Source organism: Eumetopias jubatus, unplaced genomic scaffold (assembly GCF_037043125.1).
Source record: "Eumetopias jubatus isolate StellerSeaLion01/CBP00866 unplaced genomic scaffold, mEumJub1_p1.0 scaffold_10, whole genome shotgun sequence".
Taxonomy (NCBI): Eukaryota; Metazoa; Chordata; class Mammalia; order Carnivora; family Otariidae; genus Eumetopias; species Eumetopias jubatus.
In genome coordinates, this window is record NW_028274816.1 from 70,826,101 (window position 1) to 70,851,472 (window position 25,372).

At 38.2% G+C, this 25,372-nt stretch overlaps 1 pseudogene; it reads right to left on the minus strand.

The window, feature by feature from the left end:
* Nucleotides 1-3,908: 3,908 nt before the first annotated feature.
* On the minus strand, nucleotides 3,909-25,358 carry LOC148163334 (uncharacterized; annotated as a pseudogene).
* Nucleotides 25,359-25,372: the final 14 nt, after the last annotated feature.

A 25,372-nucleotide genomic window follows, 5' to 3' on the forward strand; every position in this document is an offset into this window, starting at 1 on the left:
GGTGGGGGGATGGGTTAGCCTGGTGATGGGTATTAAAGAGGGCACGTTCTGCATGGAGCACTGGGTGTTATACACAATGAATCATGGAAAACTACATCAAAAACTAATGATGTAATGTATGGTGATTAACATAACAATAAACATTGAAAAAATGAATCTTTTTTTATAAAGTACACACATCATAAACATTCATAAATGAAATGCAAGTTTTCATCTTCAAATGTGTCTATATATTTAAAAAATTTATTTTTGTGTATTGAGCTTTTGTTTTAGATGGAAGAGCATGAGAAAAATCTTTAAACTTAGTGCTTTGTCTAGTCTTTATCTTCCTCAGGGTGGACATTATTTTGACTTATGTTTGCCTGAAAGCTATTTGAGATGTCACTGTTACTTTTTTTTTTTTTAAAGATCTTATTTATTTGAGAAAGAGAGAGCATGAGTGGAGGGAAGGGCGGAGGAAGAGGGAGAAATAGACCCTCTGCTGAATGTGGAGCCTGACGCAGGCCAATCCCAGGACTCTGAGATCATGACCTGAGTGAGCCAGAGTCAGATACTTAACCAACTGAGCTACCCAGGTGCCTGCCCCTATTCTTTTTTTTTTTTTAAGATTTTTTTTTTAATTTTTAAGTAACCTCTACATCCTCGAACTCACAACCTCGAGATCCAGTGTCATGTGTTCTACCGACTGAGCCAGCCAGGTACCTTAAGATGTCTTTTTTTTTTTTTAAGATTTATTCATTTTAGAGAGGGAGTGAATGGGGTAGGGGCAGAGGGGGACGGAGAGAGACAAGCAAATTCTGTGCAGAGTGCGGAGCCCGGTGGGGGAATTGATCACACGACCCTGAGGTCATGACCTGAGCCCAAATCAAGAATCAGATGCTCAACTGACTGACGCACTCAGGCACCTCTGTCACTGTTATTCTAAACAAGGGTTTCTAATTTCTTACTTCTGGCACAATATTATTTAATTTAGTGTTAAATGTCTTGATGCATGAAAGATAAAATATGTCTTTTATAATTTTTTTTTTTTTTTTTTTTTTTTTTTTTTTTTTAGAGAAAGCATGTGAGAAAGCACAGAATTGGTGTGGGAGGTAGAGAGAATCTTAAGCGGGCCCCAAATGGAGCCTGACCCTGGTGGGGCTGGATCTCTCACAACCTTGAGATCATGACCTGAGCCGAAACCAGAAGTCAGATGCTTAACCGACTGAGCCACTCAGATGCCCCACACTTCTTACTTATTAAAAAGATTTCTTTTCTTCCTTTTTTAAAAAAGATTTTGGGGCACCTGGGTGGCTCAGATGGTTAAGCGTCTGCCTTCGGCTCAGGTCATGATCTCAGGGTCCTGGGATCGAGCACAACATCGGGCTCCTTTCTCCCTCTCCCTCTGCCTGCTGCTTCCCCTGCTTGTACACTCTCTATCAAAAATAAATGAAATCTTTAAAAAAAATAAAAGATTTTATTTATTTGAGAGAGCAGGAGAACATGACAGGGGTGAGGGGCAGGGGGAGAAGCAGGCTCTCTGAAGAGCAGGGAGCCAGATGTGAGACTTGATCCCAGGACTCCAGGATGATGACCTGAGCTAAAGGCAGACACTTAACCGACTGAGCCACCCAGGCACCCCTTACTTATTCAAAAGATTACTGAAGATAAGATATTCTGGAAAAAAAAAAAAACACCACAAAATCTTCTGAAGAGTAAGTAGAGCAGAATGTTAAAATGAAAATATTGGTGAAAACCCCGAGACGACAGACCTCAAAAAAGTGCCCAATGAGATATATATGTTAAAAGTAGGTGGCTGAGAATAAATTAGATGACTTCTAAATTTTTTCTCTCCGTTAAGGGCATAACATAGAGAATACGAAAAGACTTTTGAAGATCTCTTGGCAGTATTTGATATGCATTCTCTGCAGCTAGTCTGACCACTGAAGAAATCCAAAGGGTAAGAAATGAGGTGTCTAACTGCTGATATGTATGAGAGAAGTGGTTGCATGAGTGCCTTGCACTTGCAGAGTTCCTTAAGGCAAAGTGTGCATACCATGCACGTGGACCAAATGAGGGCCACGTGAGAGATGGCAATAGGGTCATCTGGAATCCCATCTCTGAGATGAGACGTAGAGTAGATGGGCTTTTAGCAGAAGCAGCTGAAGTTACTACCAGCTTCCTAAGAACTGAGGAAGGTATAAGCAATTAGTGCTCAGATGCATTAACACAGACTAGAATTCCAGAAAGTTGGAAGATTGCTTAAGAACCCATGGAAGTGTCCAGTCACCTTTACACCTCTGCAAAGTCCAAAAAGCACAAGACCAGCCTACAACAGTACCAGCCAAGGGCTTTTTTTTACCCCACCTCCCTCTCCTAGCTCCAACCCTGGAGGAGTTCTAACAGTTTTTATTTTATTTTATTTTTTTATTTTATTTTTTATTTTTTTTAAAGATTTTATTTATTTATTGAGAGAGAGAGAGAGAGAATGGTAGAGAGCATGAGAGAGATGAAGGTCAGAGGGAGAAGCAGACCCCCCGCTGAGCAGGGAGCCCAATGCGGGACCCGATCCCGGGACTCCAGGATCATGACCTGAGCCGAAGGCAGTCGCTTAACCAACTGAGCCACCCAGGCGCCCCTAACAGTTTTTATTAAGATAAGAGGAAGGAGTCGGTCATGCCCTCCTCCTGCACATACCGGCATGCAACCCTGTATGAAACACAGAGCAGAAGAAGGGGAGTTTAAAATCAAGTTCACATTGGAGGGACACCTGGGTGTCATAATTGGTTAAGTGTCTGACTCTTGGTTTTGGCTCAGGTCGTGATCTCAGGGTCCTGAGCTCAGGGTCATGAAATTGAGCCCCCGCCTGCTTAGGACTCTCTCTCCCTTTGCCCCTCCCCCGTGCATGCTCTCTAAAATAAATCTTTAAAAAACCAAGTTCACATTGGTTCTTAGATTATTATATGGAACCAGGCATTTTAATTTCTAAGTTGTGACTACATTTTTAAAAATACAATCAGAAGATCTCTTTTCCCCCAAATGTTATGAGGCTTCTTTTTCCCAAACTGTGCACAGGATCCAAGATGACTCCATTGCCATTCCTCTCACATGTGACCCTCATTTTGTTCATATTCATGTGATGCAAACTTTGCCTGAATTTTCAGCCAAAGGAAGAGCCAGTCTTCTATGAAATTTAAAGTGAAAGTGACACATAAAAATAAAGCTGCTCGTTCCTTCTTCTCATGATTTATGTTTAACACCCTGGTTACATGTCACACAAAAAAGGGGAAATATATTTATGATGTAATGTTAAGTGAAAACATCTGTGCAATGAGATTTTTTTTTAAGTTCATTTACTCTTTTTTAGTAATCATTACAGCCAATGTGGGGCTCAAACTCATGACCCCGAGATCAAGAGTCACATGCTCTTCTGACTGAGCGAGCCAGGCGTCCCCCATCTGTGTAATAAGATTAAAACTACAAAATATGTATATAAAAATAAAGCCCAGAATAAACATGTCATACTACTTATGTCTGGGTGGCAAGATTTAGGCTGTTTACTTAAAATTTTCTCTATTTTTATACTTATTACAATAAGAACGTTATTTCTACAATAGAACACAAGGCAATTTTAATTTTAAAAAAGACGAAATAAATAAGCAAAAATTATGAAATGATTATTAGGATGGTTGGGTTATAGGGAATGTTCATCTATTAACTATAAATTTTCTGATAAGCCACAAAACTTGATAATTAAATAATTTCCCATGTTTGTTATAGTTGTAAGTTTTCACTGTCCAGAATTTTTTTGATGAATGAGTTACAAATAATTGAAGATTTTCCTTCCCATACTCATTAAATGTATACAATTTATTTCAGCATGTATTCTCTGGGAACTGACATTGTATGACATCTTGTATTCTTTACATTCATATTCTTTGCTGTGTTCTCTGATGTACAGTAAGTCTTGGGGTACATCTGAAAGCTTTTACACATTCATTTATAAGGTTTTTCTCTAGAATGTACTCTGTAATGTAAAGTCAGAATTACTCCTGAAGATGTTCCTACATTCCTTTCATGCTTCTCACGGGTATGAACTCTCCAACGAAGGGTAAGCTGTGATACACTGATAAAGTTTTCCTGTCATTCCTTTTTTCCAGTATGTGTTCTCAGATAGACAGCGAGGTCAGAACCTCTTCCGAAGGCCTTTCCATATTCATCACATTTATGGGGTTTCTCCCCAGTTTGAATTCTCTGATGTTCTATAACATATATCAGCTGGCCGAATGCACTTCCCATAGTCATTGCTTATAAGTGGTTTCTCCCCTGTATGTATTTGTTGATGGGCATTGAGATCTGCATTACTGGGTGAAGACTTTTTCACGTTTATTACATTTGTAAGGTTTCTCACCAGTAGGAGATAATTTATGCAGTCTGAGTTGTGACATGTTAGCAAAAAACTTCCTACATTCATTACATTTATGTTTTTTTCTTCATTATGGGTCTTCTGAATTACAATTACTCCTGAAAGAGTTCCCCCAATGGGTACATTTACATGGCTTCAATCCAATGTGAATTTCTCATGTTCTGTGAGACTTACCATTTGAGTGAATACTTTCTCACATTCAGTACTTTGGTATGTTTTCTCCCCAGTATGGATTCTGTGGTGAACAATTAGGTGTGATTTTAGCCTGAATGATTCCTTGCATTCATTACTCCCATAAGGTTTCTCCTCTGTATGAATTTGTTGATGAATAATATGAGGAATGCAAGAAGGCCTTTCCACATTCACTGCACGTATATGGTTTTTCTCTAGTATGAATTCTTTGATGTACAATAAGCCTTGATTTATTTCTAAAGGCTCTCCCACATTTGTTACATGTATATGGCTTCTCCCTTGTGCGAATTCTCTGATGTGCTATGAGGTTTTGTGCAAAACTAAATGATTTTACACATTTATTACATTCATAGGGTTTCTCTCCAGTACACATTTTAACATGCAGAGTAAGGCTTGAGTTACTTCTGAAGGCTTTCCCACATCATTACATCTATAGGGTTTCTCTCCAGTATGAATTCTCTGATGTATTGCAAAATCTGGGATACTCCTGAATACCTTCTCACATTCATTGCATTTATGTGGCCTTTCTTCAGAATGGGTCCTCATGTACAGTAAGGTATGAATTATTACTAAAAGCTTTCCCATAATCGCTACATTTGTAGGGCTTCTTTCCAGTGTGACTTCCTTGATGTTTGGTAAGTTTTGATGTCTGCCTGAAGGCTTTACCCCGTTCATGACATACATAAGGTTTCTTCCAGTATGAATTCTCAGAAGTTGGGTATGGTGTGCACATTACCTGAAGGCTTTTCCACAGACAGTGTACTCATAAGGTTTGTCTTCAGCATGAATTTGCTGATGTGCAATTAAAGTTGAAGAAACAATGAAGGCTTTCCCACATTCATTACATTTATAGAGTTTTCTCTGCTGTGAATTTTCTTATGTTGATTAAGGTATGCAGGTTGACTGAAAACTTTCTCACATTTATCACATTCAGATCCATATGGCTTCTCTTTAGTATGAATTCTCTGGTGTTGTATAAGTAATGACCTAAAACTAAAAGCTTTTCCACATGTATTACATTTATAAGGTTTCTCTTTACCATTGATTATCTTATCTATTTTAAGTTGGGAGGCCTGCCTCACATCTCGGTTGCCTTTAGTAGTTTTGAAAATTGTCTTGCCCAAGTTGGTTCCTGATTGAAGAATTAGCTCAGAGTTTTCTTGACAACTTTGTCCATATAGATCACTTTGGTGATGACTGTCTTCTATGAGAATTCTCTGTTCTTTAAAAAGAATAGACTTCAGCAAGAAGTAATTTTCTCCAGTGAGAGTTTTTTCATGGGTAATTATTCTTCCATTCAAATTTTCCCAATTATTATGTCTCAATAACCTGTTATCTCTTTTCTGGGATTCTCTTAAACTAGGGTCCCGTGGGTCATTTTTAATAAATCTTCCTATTATGGTCCCCTGACAAGTTTCTTCCTCAGAAATATCTGTTGTAGGAGCAGGTTGCTTAGTTTCAGGTTTGATCTTCTAGTCTGAAAAAGATGAAAAAAGCAGAAGATTATTTCCAATGTAAAGGGGAAAGGTAACTGCTCTAGTGTAAACATGATAGTGAAAGTGAAAAGGAACAGCTTTCTACTACACAATTATTACTAAAATGATTTCCAATCATTTGTTTAAAGCATGCAAACATCATAATGAATTTTTATTTTATTAGCTTTTCTTCCCATTTCCATCTACACATGGAATATTATATAGCCACAAAGTATTTTTAAAATACAAAAGTATTATACTAGATATTTTAAGGTTTTAAAAAATAAGATAAAAACAATATGTAAAGGTATATAAAATATAATCTCATTTCTGTAAAAACAATGACCAATGTCCCCAAATGTGAATATTTATGTGGATATATATGTGTGCATTTGACTATAGAGAAAAATATGTGAAGGGCCACCTGAGGTGGGGAGGGAGGAATAACAGAAGGAGGGCCTATCAAAAGAGAAAAAGAAAATGAAAGACTCTATTAAATATAAACAGTGAGGGGCGCCTGGGTGGCTCAGTCGGTTGAGCGTCTGCCTTTGGCTCAGGTCATGATCCCAGGGTCCTGGGATCGAGCCCCGCATTGGGCTCCCTGCTCCGTGGGAAGCCTGCTTCTCCCTCTCCCACTCCCTCTGCTTGTGTTCCCTCTCTCGCTGTGTCTCTGTCAAGTAAATAAATAAAATCTTAAAAAAATATATATATAAATACTGAATGATTCATGAATTTATTTAAAATTAAGTATATTTATGGAAATAAGGGTTTAAAAAAACTAAATTTATTTTCAGTGAATAAAATTTATTTTCCAGTATATCTATTTAAGCCATATTTTGACAACATATTTATTTTACATTTTAGCAGCTTTTATTAACTTTAAGCATAAAATCCCCTGCTTTACTCATATTTGATACAACTTATATACCAAAATTACAGCTACAATGAAAAGTATTTGTAACTATAATATAGATTTAGGATACAAGGGAAAGAAAATGACACTTTAAAATTATCCAACTTAGAAAAGAAAAAAATTTAATGCATGAAAGGTTATAAAGTTAACTAGAGCCCATAAAAGTTATCATATATGAACTAATGATTGGAAACATCTTTTTCTAAATAATTTGCTTTATGACAATTCCCTCAAAGTTGAAAGAGACAAAAATTCATGATCATAGTGCCAATTAAGCAGAACATATATAAATGCTTGAAAATAAATAGGAAATTTTAAAAAGCAAATATTCTTTAAAATGCAAAGAAAAAGCTTTTTAAAGACTGATAAAAAGCTATAGAAATTCTCCACAATGCATACAAAATGATAGTTCTTAAAATACAATGACTGAAAGTATTCATTTACAACAGATCTTTTTATTTATTCAAGGGCTGTTCATCTACAAGCTGTAGTAAGATTTATTTACTTTGTTTTCCCCACCAAAGAGGAAATCTTGAGAACAGAAACTATGTGTCATGGAGTTTATTATCCATGCTGACTACTTGGCAAAGGGCTTGTATAATAAATAATAAAAATGAATTATTTTAACCCCTCTTCCCAATATATTCCCACATATAGAAATGCACAGGGAATGAGGCAGATCCTCAAAGGAGAGTGGTATCAGAGAGTCAGAGAGTAATTAAACAACAGATTTTACACACAAGAATGGAATAAAAAAGTGTTTGCAGTGAAAAAGATTGTTCAAAAATATTTCTTTAAGACATTCTGAGATTAGAAACTGAGCAAATGCAAATCAGTGGAGACCTCAGTTCTCTTGTTTCCTGGAGACAAAGATCAGCTTAATACAAGCCCAGGATTTAAAAAATTACAGACAAACAAGGAAACAAGCCACCGTGAGTGAAAGGCAGAAACACTAACCTACAGAAAATATATCCTCCAAAACTTCAGACCTAGAGCTTATCTGATACAAAATTTAAAATAACTTTGTTGAAACTGTTTAAAATATAAAAGATGGAATGAAAAACATTAGCAAGAAACAAGAGAATATTAAAAACCACCAAGAATATTTTAAGTAGAATAATATAGGTGTGCCTAGGTGGCTCAGTCAGTTGAGCATCCAACTTTTGATCTCAGCTCAGGTCTTGATCTTGAGGTCGTGAGTTCACGCCCTGCATTGGGCATGGAGCCTACTTTAAAAAAAAAGGAATCATATAGATCTTTTAGAAATAACATAATTAAGAGAGAACATTAAATGTCATAGATGAGTCACATACACAGTAATATTAAGTACCACATGAGGAAATTATATACTTACTTAAAAAATTTTTTTAAACATTTGCTGTCATTTAGATTTCTAGTGGAAATCACCTGGTATGTTCTATAGGAGCAAGGTGTCATATATGTTACTATTTCTTTTAATCAAGAAAGCCAGGGTCTCAAATACAGTTTCCTGTTATGAGGAAGACAAGGAATTCAAATCAATAGGTTAAAAGATGGCTCAGCAGAAATAGGAACAGTATAATTTAGAGACCTTAGAAACTCTGTACATGTAGGTGAATTCCACTAGCAATTTCTGGAAGTCCTAGACCAAATAAAATTTGGAAAAAAAAGTCCCTCAGAATGTGTAAACTGCATGGAGAAAGATCAGAGGAATACAGAAATGTATGTGGCTGAAATAATTTTGAAGGAAAAGTTAATCGTGTGGTATAGGATGGGTAGGAAAGCAGAAAAATATTTAGTTACTCAGGAAACTGTATATATTATATAATGTGAAAAAAACATTTCAAAACTGAAAGGTGTGCTCCCATACTTCATTATCAGGATTCTGCTGGGAGTCAAAGACCCAGAGAAAACAGCATGGGATGAAATGAGATACAGAAAACAAGCAAAGCATGTCAAAGATCAAAAGATGGTCCTTTTCCTGTGAAACAGCTTTGACAAGAGTTAACTTAAATTTTTTTTTTTCAAAAGATAATTTTTAAACACTAACTGAGGGTGTCACTTGCAATGAAACTTAACATCCTGGTTCTTATTTATTTACCTGGATAGAGGTTTCCTGAAATCTGTCTCACCACCATCCAAGGCTCTTTTTCCGATTCCAACTAGGAAATCATGTCTGGTTTGGAAACTGCAAGCCCTGTTCAGGAAACAGGAAATGGGGATTGACCATGTTGGTGACAAAAAGCCATTCCAGAATTCGGTGAGGTCATCAATCTTTTGGAAGGTGTGGCCAGTATAAGGAGTTCCATTTCATTATAAAAGTATCTGGGGAGGACTCAAATCTATGCTCCCAAGGATGCTGAAATACACTGTCACAGAATGAATATAGGTCAACTCCTCCTACTCCCTAAAAAAAGGCCGAATGGAAGTATCTTAAAAGAGATTCTAGAAGAGGTAGTCCTAAGTCTTGGGATTTTCAGGTGTTGCTTTCAAGGTAAGTCACTGAAAATATAAATTTTTTCCTCTATGAAGAATAGAGTTTTTACTTAGAAATGGGGATAGAATTACTCCATAAAGGGTCCATAAGAAATCATAAAGCCCTGGACCCTAAGCTCCATTTGGTCCAGTAGAAAGATGGAGAGTCACGGAGGAGAAACTGTTCTTACCCAGAGAGATCAGGTTCCTGTAGTTCTCCAGCATTGATCCCTGTGTAGATTCCTTTGTGTGGGGTCCATTAACTTCCATCCTTCCCAGGTGAAGTCTACTGCCATATTCCTGAATGTCATTGATTCCTAAACATCAAGTACATTATAATAATACAAAATTATCCATTACATAACCTATTGTGAAGAAAAATACATAGAATATTGATAGGGAGATTCATGTAAACAGAACATCCTTAATTTGGAAGGGAGCTTACAGGTCATTTAGTCCAATTCCTAAGAGGATATTTGAATATCCTCAGCAAGTAGTCACCTAATCTTTGCCTGGACTGCTCCAAGGATTAGAACTAATTATTTTACAAGGCAGCCTACTCCATTCTCAGAAGCTTTCCATGGTTAGCATAAATTTTTATAATTTGAATAAAAATCTGCCTTCGTACGACAGATGTTGGTGGGGATGTGGAGAAAGGGGAACCCTCCTACACTGTTGGTGGGAATGCAAGCTGGTGCAACTACTCTGGAAAACAGTATGGAGGTTCCTCAAACAGTTGAAAATAGAGCTACCATACGATCCAGCAATTGCACTACTGGGTATTTACCACAAAGATACAAATGTAGGGATCCGAAGGGGTACGTACACCCCAATGTTTATAGCAGCAATGTCCACAATAGCCAAACTGTGGAAAGAGCCAAGATGTCCATGGACAGACGAATGGATAAAGAAGATGTGGTATGTATACACAACGGAATATTATGCAGCCATAAAAAGGAATGAGATCTTGCCATTTGTAACGACATGGATGGAACTGGAGGGTGTTATGCTGAGTGAAATAAGTCAATCAGAGAAAGACATGTATCATATGACCTCGCTGATGGGAGGAGTTTTTAACCCCAGGAAACAAACTGAGGGTTGCTAGAGTGGTGGGGGGGTGGGAGGGATGGGGTGGCTGGGTGATAGACATTGGGGAGGGTATGTGCTACGGTGAGTGCTGTGAATCGTGCAAGACTGATGAATCACAGATCTGTACCTCTGAAACAAATAATGCAATATATGTTCAGAAAAAAAAAAAGAAGAAGGAGATAGCAGGAGGGGAAGAATGAAGGGGAGTAAGTCGGAGGGGGAGACGAACCACGAGAGACGATGGACTCTGAAAAACAAACTGAGGTTTCTAGAGGGGAGGGGGTTGGGGAATGGGTTAGCCTGGTGATGGGTATTAAAGAGGGCACGTTCTGTGTGGAGCACTGGGTGTTATGCACACACAAGGAATCATGGAACACTACATCAAAAACTAATGATGTATGGTGATTAACATAACAATAAAAAATAAAAGAAAAAGCAAATATAGATGTAAATATGCTTTACCTAGATGTCCCTGAGTTTTGCAGGAGTATTGGGGTGGGGGGAGGGAGGAAAGAATTAACAGTGTGGTTTTCTATAAACTGCAATAAAGATAAAAACACTATAGTCAAGAAAAAAAAAATCTGCCTTCAAGTAACATTTAACCACTGGCTTATGATTTGAAACCGGAAAGCATAAGTTTCTTCCTTCACTAGAGAGTTCTTAAATAGTTTAAAATTTTGTTAAATATATAATACACACAAGAATGTCTACAAAAATCACTATAAACTGAACAACAATGTGCCCCTACCCAGCTTAAAAAATAAAACATTACCAATACATTTGAACTCACCTGTGTGTCCTTCCTGGATTTTATCCTTGTAGGAGTAATAACCTATCCTAAATGTTGTGTTAAACATTTCCTTGCTTTTCTTTATAGTTTAACCAAATGTATATGGATCTCTAAACAATACACTGATTCACTTTGCTTCTATTTGAATATTACATAAATTAATTGTATATATCAAACTTAAGTGACCATCAACTTAATATACACTGCTATATACATAAAATGTTATATATAAACCTAATGATAACCATAAATCAAAAAGCAGTAACAGATATGCAAAAAATAAAGAGAAAGGAATCCAAGTATATCACTAATGAAAGCCAGCAAACCATGAGAGAAGAGAGCAAGAGAAGAAAGGAACAGAGAACTACAAAAACAATCATAACAAGTTACAAAATGTACATACCTATCAATAATTACTTTGAATGTAAATGAACTAACTGCTCCAATCAAAAGACACAGGGTGACAGAGTGGATAAAAAAACAAGACCCATCTATATGCTGCCTAAAAGAGACTCATTTCAGACTTAAAGACACATGCAGATTGATAGTGAAGGGATAGAAAAACATTTGTCATGCAAACGGATGTGAAAAGAAAGCCAGGGTTTCTGGCCAATATTTATATCGGACAAAACAGACTTTATAACAAAGACTGTAACAAGAGACAAAGAAGGACACTTCATAATCATAAAGGGAACAACACAACAAGAAGATAAAATAATTGTAAATATTTATGCAGCCAACATGGGAGCATCTAAATATATAAAGTAGCTATTAATAAACATAAAGGAAGTAATTGACAGTAATACAATAATAGTAGGGGACTTTAAAATCACACATCAATGGATCATCCAAACTGAAAATCAACCAGGAAACAATAGCTTTGAATGACACATTGGACCAGAGGAATCTAACAAATATACTTAGAACATTCCATCCTAAAACAGTAGAATACACATTCTTTTCAAAAGCACATGGAACAGGGGCGCCTGGGTGGCTCAGTCATTGAGCATCTGCCTTCGTCTCAGGTCATGATCCCAGGGTCCTGGGATCAAGCCCCGCATTGGGCTCCCCGCTCGGCAGGAAGCCTGCTTCTCCCTCTCCCACTCCCTCTGCTTGTGTTCCCTCTCTCGCTGTGTCTCTCTCTGTCAAATAAATAAATAAAATCTTAAAAAAAAAAGAGCACATGGAACATTCTCCAGAACAGATCACATGTTAGGCCACAAAACAGGTCTCAAAAAGTAAAAAAGACTGAAGTCATACCATGCATCTTTTCCGACCACAACGCTATGAAACTAGAAATCAAACACAAGAAAAAAATCTGGAAAGAACACAAAAAACACATGGAGGTTAAATAACATGGTACTGCACAATAAATGGATCAACCAAGAAATCAAAGAGGAAATAAAAAAATACATGGAGACACATGAAAATGAAAATACTATGGTCCCAAATCTTTAGGATGCAGCAAAAACTGTACTAAGAGGGAAGTTTATTGCAATACAGGCCTAGCTCAAGAAACAAGAAACATCTCAAATAAACAACCTAACCTTATACATAAAGGAGCTAGAAAAAGAAGAACAAAACCCAAAACCAGTAGAAGGAAGGAAATAATAAAAATTAGAGCAGAAATAAATGAAATAGAAACTAAAAGAACAATAGAACAGGTCTTTGGAATTAGGAGCTGGTTCTTTGAAAAGATCAATAAAATTGAAAAATGGTTTAGCCAGACTCATGAAAAAAGAGAGGACTCAAACAAAATCAGAAATGAAAGAGGAGAAATAACCCAAACAGCAGAAATATAAATGATTATAAGAGAATATTATGAAAAATCATATGCCAACACATTTTCTTTTAAAGATTTTATTTATTTATTTGACAGAGAGAGAGACAGCGAGAGAGGGAACACAAGCAAGGGGAGTGTGAGAGGGGAAGCAGGCTTCCCGCTGAGCAGGGAGCCTGATGTGGGACTCGATCCCAGGACCCTGGGACCATGACCTGAGCTGAAGGCAGACACTTAACGACTGAGCGACCCAGGCGCCCCTATATGCCAACAAATTTGACAACCTAGAAGAAATGGAGAAATCCCTAAAAACATATAATCTCCCAAAATGAATCAGAAAGAAATAGGAAATTTTAAAAGACTGATTACCAGCAGTGACATTTTAATGTAATTTTAAAACTCCCAACAAACAAAAGACCAGGACCAATGGCTTTACAGGTGAATTCTACCAAACATTTACAGAAGAGATACCTATTCTTCTCTGATTGACTTATTTTGCTCATAGCAGGAGGGGAAGAATGAAGGGGGGGATATCGGAGGGGGAGATGAACCATGAGAGACGATGGATTCTGAAAAACAAACTGAGGGTTCTAGAGGGGAGGGGGGTGGGAGGATGGGTTAGCCTGGTGATGGGTATTAAAGAGGGCACGTTCTGCATGGAGCACTGGGTGTTATGCACAAACAATGAATCATGGAACACTACATCAAAAACTAATGATGTAATGTATGGTGATTAACATAACAATAAAAATTTAAAAAAACCCTATTCTTCTCAAAGTATTCCAAAAAACAGAAGAGGAAGGAAAACTTCCAAATTCATTCTTTGGGGCCAGCATCACCTTGATACCAAAACAAGATAAAAACACTAGAAAAAGGGGCACCTGGGTGGCTCAGTCATTGGGTGACTGCCTTTGGCTGAGGTCATGATCCTGGGGTCCTGGAATCGAGCCCTGCATCGGGCTCCCTGCTTGGCAGAAGGCCTGCTTCTCCCTCTCCCACTCCCACTGCTTGTGTTCCCTCTCTCGCTGTGTCTCTGTCAAATAAATGAAATCTTAAACCCACCCCCCAACACACACACGAAAAAGGAGAACTACAGGCCAATATCTCTGATAAGCACAGATGCAAAAATCCTCAACAAAATATTAGCAAACCAAATTCAACAATACATTAAAAAAATCATTCACCCAATTAAGTGGGATTTATTCCTGGGATGCAAGTTGGTTCCATATTCGCAAATAAATCAACATGATGCATCACATCAACAAGAGAAAGGATGAAAACCACATGATCACTTCAGTAGATGCAGAAAAAGCATTTGACAAAGTAGAATACCCATTCATGATAAAAACCCTCAACAAAGTAGGTTTAGAGGGAACACACCTCCACATAATAAAGCCATATATAAAACACCCACTCATCATACTCCTTGGTGAAAAACTGAGAGATTTTCCCCTAACATCAGGAACAAGACAAGGATATCTACTTTCACCGCTTTTATTCAACACAGTACTGGAAGCCCTAGCCACAGAACTGAGACAACAAAAAGAAATAAAATGCATCAAAATTGGTAAGGAAGGAGTAAAACTTTCACTATTTGCAGATGACATGATACCATATATAGAAAACCCTAAAAATTCCACAAAAAAACCCCTACTAGAACTGATAAATGAATTTGGTAAGGTCCTAGGATACAAAATCAATATACAGAAATCCATTGCATTTTCATACACTAATAATGAAGTAACAGAAATTAAAAAAACAATCCTCTTTTCAATTACATCACAAATTAAAAATACCTAGGAATAAACTTAATCAAGTAGATAAAAGACCTGTATGCTGAAAACTATAATACACTGATTGAGAAAACTGAAGATGACACAAACAAATGGAAAGATATTCCCTGCTCATGAAGAGGGAGAACAAATATTGTTAAAATGCCCATACTGTCCATAGCAATCTATAGATTCCTGCAATCCTTATCAAAATACCAACAGCATTTTTCACAGAACTAGAACAAATCATCTTAAAATCTGTATGGAACCACAAAGACCGTGAATGGCTAAAGCAATCTTGAAAAAGAACAAAATGATCCCAAATTTCAAGATATACTACAAAGCTGCAGTAATCAAAACAGTATGGTACTGGTATAAAAACAGACATATAGATCAATGGAATAGAGTAGAAAGCCCAGAAATAAACCCATGATTATATGACCAATTAATCTTTGACAAAGGAGGCAAGAATATGCAATGGGAAAAAGAGACTTTACTAAATAGTGTTGGGAAAACTGGGTAGCTATTGCAAAAGAATGGAACTGGACCACTTTCTTTCACCATACACCAAAATAAACTCAAAATGGATTAAAGACCTAAATGTGAAACCATAAGAATCCTAGAAGACAGCATAGGCAGTAATTTCTCTGACATTGGCCATAGCAACATTTTTCTAGATAGGACTCCTAGGGCAAGGGAAACAAAATAAAATATAAACTATTGAGACTACATCAAAATAAAAAGCTTCTGCACAGCAAAGGTAACAATCAACAAAACTAAAAGACAACCTACTGAATGGGAGAAGGTACTTGCAAATGATGTATCTGATAAGGAGTATCCAAAATATATAAAGAACTGATACATCTCAATACCCCAAAACCCCACATAATCCTATTTAAAATGGGTAGAAGACAGGAGCAGACATTTCTCCAACAAAGACATTCAAATGGCCAACAGACACACAAAAAGATGCTCAACATCACTAATCATCAGGGACTGCAAATCAAAACCACAATATCACCTCACACCTGTCTGAATGGCTAAAATAAAAAACACAAGAAACAACAAGTGTTGGCAAGGATGTGGAGGAAAAAGGAACACTACTGCACAGTTGGTGGGAATGCAAACTGGTGCAGCCACTGTGGAAAACAGTATGGAAGTTCCTCAAAAAAATTAAAAACAGAATTACCATTGATCCCATAATTCCACTATGGATATTTACTCAAAAAATATGAAAACACTAATTTGAAAAGATATATGCACCCCTATGTTTATTGTAGCATTATTTACAATAACCAAATTATGGAAGCAACCCAAGTGTCCATCAACAGATGAATGGATAAATATGTGGTATATATAATGGAATCTTCTGCCATACAAAAATGAAATCTTGCCATTAACAACAATCAGGACATATCTAGAGAGTACTATGCTAAGTGAAATAAGTCACTCAGCAAAAGACAAATACCATATAATTTCACTCATTTGTGGAATTTAAGAAACAAAACAAAGGAAAAAAAAAAGAGACAAACAAAAAAATCAGGCTCTTCACTATAGAGAACAAAGTGATGGTTACCAGAGGGGAGGTTGGTGGGGAGATGGGTGAAATGGGTGAAGGGGATTAAGAGCACACTTATCTTGATGAGCACTGAGTAATGAACAGACTTGTTGAGTCACTATATTGCATACCTGAAATTAATGTAATACAGCATGTTAATGATAGTGGAATTTAAAAAAATTTTTTTAAATTAAAAAATATATCTACTTTATAACTCTTCCCAAAGAGGCCTATATGCAGGGGCAACCCAATAGCAATGAATATTCCTGGCACCCAGGAAAGCAGTAAGATATATATAAAATTTGTGATTTATATTAGCAGTAACCATTCTCAAAATGAGCTTTTAGAAAGATCCAATTTCTACAGGTACAAAAACTATAAAAAATAGCAAAAATCTTAAGATTTATATGAAAAAATGTATAACACTTTTTTAAAGGACATTAAAAACTTGAGCTCTCTCTTTCCTTTTCTCCACCATTGTGGTGTGTGTGGTTGACTGTTCCTCGCCATGTCTTCTCAAAAGACTTTCAGGATCAAGCATTTCCTGATCAAAAAACAAAAGCAGAACTCTCCCATTCCACAGTGGATTCAGGTGAAAACTGGTAATAAAATCAGGTACAACTCCAAGAGGAGGCATTGGAGAACCAAACTGGATCTATGAGGATGGTACATAAGACCGCACACGTATTTATGCTATTTGAAGGTCACGTACTCCTATCACTCTGTAAACTACCTAAAAATAGACATGTTTTATTGGGGAAATGATTTTTCTCTGTTACCATGCTTCTGCACCAGTAGGTTGGTTCAGTAATAAATATGTGAGAACTTTTGGCTGAAAAAAAAATAAAGGACATTAAAAACTTGAAAAATGGAAACCCATACCATGTCTCCTAGATGGGCAGACTTAGACTTAATGTATATCAATTGTCTCCAAACTAATCTATGAATCCAATCCAATTGCAATTATAATGGCATCTTTGCTAAAACTTGGTAAGTTGATTATAAAGTTCTGGTAAAGTCAATGTGCTAGAGTAGTCAAGAAACTTACAAAAAAGGAAAATATCGGAAGCATGTTCTACCAGACATCTGCTAGTGCTTTAAATCTCTATTAATCAGGACAATCCTGGTGCACAAATGTATAAATACATCAGTCAAACAGATTAAGGGATAAAGAAAGAGTACCAGGTACAGAGATCAATTTGGTTTATAATAAGGACAGCATTTCAGATAACTGAGGAAAACATGACTCATTCAGGAAATATTGCATAGGCATTTGGCTACTCACTTGGAAAAATAGATCTTTACCTCACTGATCCCTAAAAATAAATTTCATAATGCAATACTTTTTCTCATCAATATATGCCTGACAAAAATGTTAAAGCTTGGTGGCACCTAATGCTGATATTTACACGTGCTGGAAATTGGTATTCTCATTCTTATTCACTAATGATGAGAATCTTTCAAAAGGCATTTTTGAAGAATCTATCAAAATCTTTAATGTGAAAATCTTATGATCTATAGCACATTAATACAAGTTTGTAAACTATTTGTGCAAGAATTCTTGCTGTAGCACGGAGTGTAAAAGCAAGGAAGTCAGTCACCAAAAGGGGAATAGATGAATAAATTATGGTACAACCATATGATACCATATACAATCATTTAAAAGAAGAAGGGTGCATCTTGGGGCGCCTGGATGGCTCAGACGATTAAGTGTCTGCCTTCAGCTCAGGTCAGGATCCCAGGGTCCTGGGATCGAGCCCTGCATCAGGTTCCCTGCTGGGCGGGGAGCCTGCTTCTCCCTCTCCCTTTGCCTGCTGCTTCCCCTGCTTGTACACTCTTTCTGTCAAAAATAAAATCTTAAAAAAAAAAAAAGAAGGGTGCATCTAGACACATTTGCACACACACACTCAAACAAGCAAGACAAAATCCCAATGGTCATATGCCAAGCTTGCTAACACTTAAGTCTTCACTCTTTAGTTTATAAACTTATTTGTTATCTAATGAAAACCAAAACAGCTGTTTAGAAACAGAAGAAGGCACATCCTACCTCAGACAAAACTGCTAAATGCAGAGCAGCCATAACATCTTCCTATGGGATTCTCGTCTTTGAATGGCAGAGTCCTGGGAAGACATTTACCTCAACATGAGATAAAAGACATGAAAGTCAAGCCTACCTTGAAAATCCCAGACACTTTGGCCTAGAAATCCTGACATACCAATTTATATGAGTGTGATATCCTCACCCAGGAGCACCCATCAGGACCCTCACCATGTCCCTCCCACCTCAGAAGGGTGACAAGAGTTGCGACATTTCCTCACAGATCACAGATAGGGGCATCCATGGTCCTTGTTGCCAGGGGTCCTGACATTGTCACTTTTTTTCCTAGAGGCCAGCAATAACACAAAACAGATTAGTTCTGGATATGAAAACACACATACAAGAAAGAGAAGGAAATGTTTATCGAGTGCTTTCCTTGTTCCAGGGAACTGTATTAAGATTTACATGTATCACCACATTTAATCTTTATCTCAACCTCATACAGAAGCTATAATTTTGCACATTTTCAAGACAAGAAAACTGAGGCTGACAGAGATAATGTCCCCAATCTCTGGAAGTAATATAGCAAATAATTTGTGGTGACAGGATGTGAAATGAGATCTAATCCCAATACCCACGCTTTTACCACACCACACTCACCTCTGTCTACAACTCACTATATGAAGAAGATCATATATTTCACTTTTTTTTTTGCCCTATAATTTAGTGGAGAAATAAGTTTTTTCCTTTTGGGAAGCATATGAAGAATCAATTTATTAAATACTTAGAAAATTTTGGCTTCACACATAGAACACCTAGCTTAGTCTATTCTCTTAAACAGTTTGTATAACATAATTTTTACCTGTAACTTGAATTAGATTTGTTTGAACTAGCTTGTAAAACCATGTGTCATCCTTTCCGTTTCTAATGTTTGTAATTTACTAAGGTTTTGGGGGGCTAAATATATAATAAATTTTGTATATGTTCCATGAATGCTAAAAGAAAAAAGGTGTATTCTCTCCATGTATTACAAAAATATTTAAATTTAAGGTTTGGCCTTATTAAATATGTTACTTAAGGCCACCTGGTGGCTCAGTAGGCTCATACCTATTTTTAAAATAGGTATATAGAGGGCTTAAATAACATATTTATTTATTTATTCATGAGAGACAGAGACAGAGAGAGAGAGAGACAGAGAGAGAGGCAGAGGGAGAAGCAGACTCCCTGCTGAGCAGGGAGCCTGATGCGGGACTTGATCCCAGGACCCTGGGATCATGACCTGAGCCGAAGGCAGACGCTTAACCATCTGAGCCACCCAGGTGCCCCTAAATAACATATTTTTAAAAAGATTTTATTTATTTGTCAGAGAGAGCACAAGTATCTGCCTTCGGCTCGGGTCATGATCCCAGGGTCCTGGGATCGAGTCCTGCATTGGGCTCCTTGCTCAGCAGGCAGGCTGCTTGTACCTCTGCTTGCTGCTCTCCCTGCTTGTGCTCTCTGACAAATTAAATCTTTAAAAAATATGCTATTTAAGCCCTCTAGATACCCATTTTAAAAATCTAATGCCATAGACTGATAAAAGATAATTACCAGATGCCAATAGCAACTATGCCTTTCTATTTTCTTTGTATGTCAAATAACTTTTGCTTTACATATTTTGAAGTTTTCAATGCACCTAAGAGTACAGTATCTTCATTATTGATTATATATTCTATTAATAAGGATCTTTATTTTTTAAATTTTTATTGTTATGTTAATCACCACACATTACATCATTAGTTTTGGATGTAGTGTTCCATGATTCATTGTGCATAACACCCAGTGCTCCATGCAGAACGTGCCCTCTTTAATACCCATCACCAGGCTAACCCATCCCCCCACCCCCCTCCCCTCTAGAACCCTCAGTTTGTTTTTCAAAGTCCATCGTCTCTCATGGTTCGTCTCCCCCTCCAATTTACTCCCCTTCATTCTTCCCCTCCTGCTATCTTCTTCTTTTTTTTTTCTTAGCATATATTGCATTATTTGTTTCAGAGGTACAGATCTGTGATTCAACAGTCTTGCACAATTCACGGCGCTCACCATAGCACATACCCTCCCCAATGTCTATCACTTAGCCACCCCATCCGTCCCACACCCCCACCACTCCAGCAACCCTCAGTTTGTTTCCTGAGATTAAGAATTTAATAGGGATCTTTAAATTTAGTATATAGGTACTTTTTTTTGTGCTTCACTTTATTGCACTTGGCAGATACTGTGTTTTTTACAGATGGAACGTTCGCAGCAACCCTGTGTTGAGCATGTGTACTGGCACCATTTTTCCGATAGCGGTTGCTCACTGCATATCTCTGTGTCACATTTTGGTAATTCTCACAATATTTCAAATTTGATTATTATTAGGAGCACCTGGGTGGCTCAGTCAGTTAAGTGTCTGCCTTCGGCTCAGGTCACGATCCAGGGGTCTTGGGATTGAGCCCAATACCTAGCTCCCTGCTCAGTGGGGAGCCTGCTTCTCCCTCTCCCTTGCTGCTCCCCCTGCTTGTACTCACTCTCTCTGTCAAATAAATAGAATCTTTTTAAAAAAAACATTATTATTATATTTATTTTGGTGATCTGTGAAGAGTGGTCTTTGATGTTATGACTGTAATTCCTTTAGGGTGCCTCAAACCCTGCCGATTTAAGACAGCAAACTTAATTGATACATGTTGTGTGTTCTACTGCTCCACTGAACAGCCATTCCTCTGTCTCTCTTCCTCTCTTTAAGTCTCCCTAGTCCCTGAAACCAACAATATTGAAATGAGGCCAATTAATAACCCTACAGTGGCCTGTAAGTGTTCAAGTGAAAGGAAGAGTTGCACGTTTCTCACTTGAAATAAAAAAACTGGAAATGATTATGCTTAGTGAGGAAGGCATGTTGAAAACCAAGAGAGGCCAAAATCTAGGTCTCCTGAACCAAAGAGCTGTGTGGTAAATACAAAGGAAAAGTTCCTGAAGGAAATGAAAAGTGCTTCTCCAGTGAACACACAGATGATAAGAAAGCGATACCACCTTATTGCTGATGTGGAGAAAGTTCCAGTGGTCCAGATAGTAGGTTAAACCAGCCCCAACATTCCTGGAAGCCAAAGCCTAATGCAGAGCAAAGCCCTAACTCCCTTCAATTCTATGAAGGCTGAGAGAGGCGAGGAAGCTGTAAAAGAGAAGAAAAGTTTGAAGCTAGCAGAGGTTGTCTCATCAGGTTTAAGGAAAGAAGCCATCTCCATAACATAAAAGTGCAGGGCAAAGCTGCAAGTGCTGATTTAGAGCTGCAGCAAGTTATCTAGAAGATCTAGCTAAGATAATTAATGAAAGAGGCTGCACTAAATAACAGATTTTCAATGTAGACAAAACAGCCGTGTATTGGAAGAAGATGTCACCTAGGACTTTCAGAGCTAGAGAGAAGTCAATGCCTGGTTTCAAAGCTTCAAAGAAGAGGCTGACACTCTTGTTAGGGGCTAACTCAGCTGGCGATTTAAGTTGAAGTCAATGCTCATTTACCATTTTGAAAATCCTAAGGCCCTTAAAAATGATGATAAATCTACTCTGCCTATGCTCTATCAGTGGAACAGCATGGATAGATGTTGTTCTCTGGATGAGAGCATGTCTATTTACAACATAGTTTACTGAATATTTTAAGCCCATTGTAGAGACCTACTGCTCAGGAAAAAAGATTCCTTCCAAAATATTATTGCTTATTGACAATGCACCTGGTCACCCAAGAGCTCTGATGGAGATGGACAGTGAGATCTATGTTGTTTTTATGCTGCTAACACAACATCCACTCTGCAGCACATGGATCAATGAATTTCAACTGCTGAGTTTTCTTATTAAGAAATACATTTTGTGGGGCACCTGGGTGGCTCAGTCATTAAGCCTCTGCCTTCGGCTCAGGTCATGATCCCGGGGTCCGGGGATCGAGCCCCGCATCGGGCTCCCTGCTCCGCGGGAAGCCTGCTTCTCCCTCTCCCACTCCCCCTGCTTGTGTTCCTCTCTCACTGTGTCTCTCTGTCAAATAAATAAATAAAATCTTAAAAAAAAAAAAAGGAATATATTTTGTAAGGTTATAGCTGCCACAGGTAGTGATTACTCTGATGGGTCTAGACAAAGTAAACTGTAAACTGAAAACCTTCTGGAAAGGATTCACCATTCTAGATGTTGTTAAGAACATTCGTCATTCATGGGAAGAGATCAAAATATCAACATGAACAGGAGTTTGGAAGAAGTTGATTCCAATCCTATGGATGGCTTTGAGGGACTTCAGTGGAAGAAGTAACTGAAGAAGTGATAGAAATGGCAAGAGAACTAGAATTAGAAGTGGAACCTGAACATGTGACTGAATTGTTGCAATCTCATGATAAAACTTTTATTTTTTATTTTTTTTAGCAAGAACCACAGTGAGAGAAAGTGGGGGTGGGGGACAGAGGGAGAGGAAAGGAGAGAGAATGTTAAGCAGGCTCCACACCCAGTGTGGAGGCTGACTTGGGGCTCCATCTCATGACCCCTAGATCATGATAAAACTTTAACAGATGGGAAGCTGCTTCCTATGGATAAACAAAGAAAGTTGTTCCTTGAGATGGAATCTATCCTGATGAAGATGCTCTGAAAATTGTTGAAATGACACCAAAGGATTTAGAATATTACATGAACTTAGTTGATAAAGCAGATGCAGGGTTTGAGAAGATTGACTCCAATTTCGATAGAAGTTCTACTGTGAATAAAATGCTATCAAATAAGTATCACATGTCACAAAGAAATTGTGAAAGGAAGAGTCAACCCATGTGGTCAACACCACTGTTGTCTTATTTTGAGAAATTGCCTCAGCCTTCCCAACCTTCAGCAACCACCACCCTGACCAGTCAGCAGTCCTCAGCACCGAGGCAAGACCCCCCACCAGCAAAAAGGTTAAGACTTGCTGAAAGTTCAGATGATGGTTATGTGCATTGCTTTTTTAGACAATCCTATTGTACACTTAATAGACTACAATATAGTGTAAACATAAATTTTATATGTACTCATAAGGCTCATTTCTAATCGTCTTTTCTCAGTGCTATGATTTATCAGTAGGTTCAGGTTGTAAAACTATTTTGGAAAATTCTAAAAATATATACTCTAGTGACAACAGTGGTTCCACTGAGGAAGATGAGGAAATGATCTTAAGGGTGGTGATCAAAGGAGTCTTTAGATTTACCTGTGATGCTTGGGGTTTTGTTTTTATTTAATTGAAAATCGATTTATATTTTATTTGGATCTTTATAAAAGTTAATGATTAAAGAAAAAATGGGCAAAAAAATGGCAATTTCATGGCAGGAAATGCAATGTCCAATAAACATGTAAAGGTAGTATCAGAAATCATTAGTGAAATAAAAAGGAATCCATTTCATTAATTCATTCAATAAAAAAAAGTGATACAATAAAAAGTTCTGACAATACCAAACGTGGCAGAATGTGGGGAAACATTGCCAGTGAGTGTAGGCAGTAATAAAGAAAAAAACCGTAAAACGGTATAACCACTGTAAGGACAATTTGGTGGTAAATATTTATGTAAAATAGTTTAAAATCTTTTGATCTTTAATTTGGTGTCTTGATTGTGCCAATGCCTGGAAGGGTGATTTGGGCAACTATTTCCTTCAGCTTCCGGGCTTTGGTTAACTTATTTTAAACAGGGAAAACCATTCTATGTTTTTCTTTCTCCCTCTAACAGGAAGAATCCTGCCAGTCACCAGCTAAATGACCAGTTACTTCCTGCCCCTTTGTCAGATCCTTTTCCCAGAACATTTTAGGGTGTTGTAACTTCACAAGTCTTGATCTCCCAAAGCAAGATGACCAAGATTAGGTGATGCATAAGCAGCTTGGGTATTTTATCAGGAAGAAATTTACTACACCATGATTCCTAAACCTGAATTGTTATGTAAAATACAAGAGATCATCCCTTGTGTGATCTTCACGGCCACAGCCCAATCCAGCAACCCCCAATTTATGCAATCATAATATGTGAAGGAATAGAGATTTAAAACGGATTATGTGAACTGCCTGTGCATTCAAATGAGCTTATAAATAAGTGACTCGATTCAGGCCAGTGAGGAGAATGCCCACCTGTTAGGTAGGCCAGGGCTGGACATGTGAAACTCAGAGGGCAACCACTCACACCACCCTCTGCGGTTTTCAGAGGACCCTGCGAGAATCTCCTATCGGCTTCCTCCTCCTTCCCGGGTCTAGGAGAGGACCTGGGGGCGAGGGGTCCATACAGTCAAGGACCCGCACGCCAGGCCCTCGGGGGACTAGGCTCCTGGCCCAGGACTCGAACACGGAGACTCACGAAGTCGTCGGGCTCTTGACGCCCCCCACGGTAGTCGGTGATACTCCCGCACTAGTACCTCAGCCCCGCTGGAATTTCAAGGGCGGGCCAAACAAAGGGAAGAGACCCGCTGGGGTCCCTGCGTGGGTCTACGTTTGTGCCAGAGGGTATCAAAGGCGGCGAGGAACGTCAAGTTCATTACAATGGCTTCAGCGGGAGGCAGGGACGCTCAGTGCGCGTGCGCAGCTCAGCACCACACTCCCGCATGCGCGCGGGGGCTTGGCTTGGCTTCCGGTTAGGGGAACCGCTGTTGGTCGGCTGGTCCCCCAACCTTGTGTGGTGCTGCATGCTGCTGGGTGTGGCAAGCCGAGGAAACCGATATAGACTTCCAAGAGCGACTATAAAATATGACTGAAAAGCATAAGGGAGTCTGTGGTCCACGGAGAGGACAGGCGGGCCTTTGTAACTTAGGTAAAGCCTTTGATTCCGGGCAGGGATGGCACGTGGTGGCCAGACCTCAGCTCTTCTTTCCTGCAGATCCTGGAATGCAAACCCTGCCCTCATCCCGTGCTCTGCAA